The following is a 1,329-nucleotide window of genomic DNA, read 5'->3' on the forward strand; positions in this document are numbered from 1 at the left end:
TGTGAGACCCCCCCCCCCCCACTCCCATCAGTATCGCATAAACATAAGCGTTCCTCACAGTATCACATTAGCGCCAGCACCATCTCACAAAGCGTTCCCTACAGTAGCGCATTAGCGCCAGTATCATGTCTCAAAGAGTATCCCCAGGCGGAGACATCAGGTGGCTAGGACAGGAGCAATCAAGGTAGGCCTACACACTCACTCACAGGGTACATCGGCTAGGGACCTGTGGTGGGACAGACTGACACCACTAATAGACAGCTTGACATCTCCAAAGACTTTCGTTTCAGTAAGCATATCACGGTATTTACGGCATAACTAGGTATTATAAAAAGCCGAAGACTAGATGAGTTACAAGAGAAGTAACAAACGCAAGAGGAGGAGGACAGATAAGGGCGATAGATGTTTGACGGGAAAGGAGCAAACCACACTAGAGTACCCGTCATCCACCTACTCTCCGGAAATTGGGGCTTTCCTGGGAGGGGCAGAAGGAAGGATGGGGAGAGGAGGAAGTGGAGAAGACAAAGGGCAGAAGAGGAAGAGAAAAGGGAGAGACGCGGATGTTAAAAACGGTAAACAAAACTCAAACAATCACTTTTAGTTAGTGGCGCAGTCAAAACTCATGACAAAAATACATTGGCTCATTATTTGCGTTTAACGCCTCTTTCAACACTGTAAGATTATTTAATAACGAGCCAGGACCTCCAGCAATCTCCGATAGGACCGAGCTAAATGGGTGGACAGCCTTAATAACGCCTCGAAACAACACAAGTTCAGAACGCCTGGTTGGGAATTCGAACCAGGGCCTTCTACTCCATAGTCCAGTATGATACTACTACATGCTACATGAGCTAATGGTGCGACCATTAAGCAAAAACACTAAGCATGCAATTTCGTACATTCAATGTTGGGAAAAGCAAAACCGACAGTGCTGGGTAGAAACACAACTATAATAACTCGGGCTGTTTAGATTATACAGGAGGAGCAAAAAACTGATTTGCCACCACTATATCCAATATTCATCAACAATAATAAATGGAATGTCAACTTAACGTGTATTTTAACACACACTCCTCCCCACACCTAAAAAACCAACAACAAATTAAAAACATTAATAGCACGACTCTGAGATTTTTTTACAGAGCATGCGCCCCTTCCCAGTGCCTTGAAATAATAAACATAAGACGGAAAGTAAAGGAAACAGAAACAAAACAAAAGACGAAAAAACACGACAGGCATAATTGATGCGTATCGAGGAGGGAGGCAAACGGCGGGACGGTGCTGGAGGCATGTTCAAACATCATTAACGGGGGAGAGAGAGAGAGAGAG

General features: G+C 44.8%; 1 protein-coding gene across 1 annotated transcript in view; it reads right to left on the reverse strand.

Annotated features, from left to right (window-relative positions):
• LOC101850530 (cGMP-dependent 3',5'-cyclic phosphodiesterase) overlaps positions 1 to 1,329 on the reverse strand; it is a gene marked incomplete in the record, with an annotated part of 165,720 nt that overhangs the window by 101,320 nt on the left and 63,071 nt on the right.

The sequence above is a fragment of the Aplysia californica genome, unplaced genomic scaffold (assembly GCF_000002075.1).
Source record: "Aplysia californica isolate F4 #8 unplaced genomic scaffold, AplCal3.0 scaffold00026, whole genome shotgun sequence".
Taxonomy (NCBI): Eukaryota; Metazoa; Mollusca; class Gastropoda; order Aplysiida; family Aplysiidae; genus Aplysia; species Aplysia californica.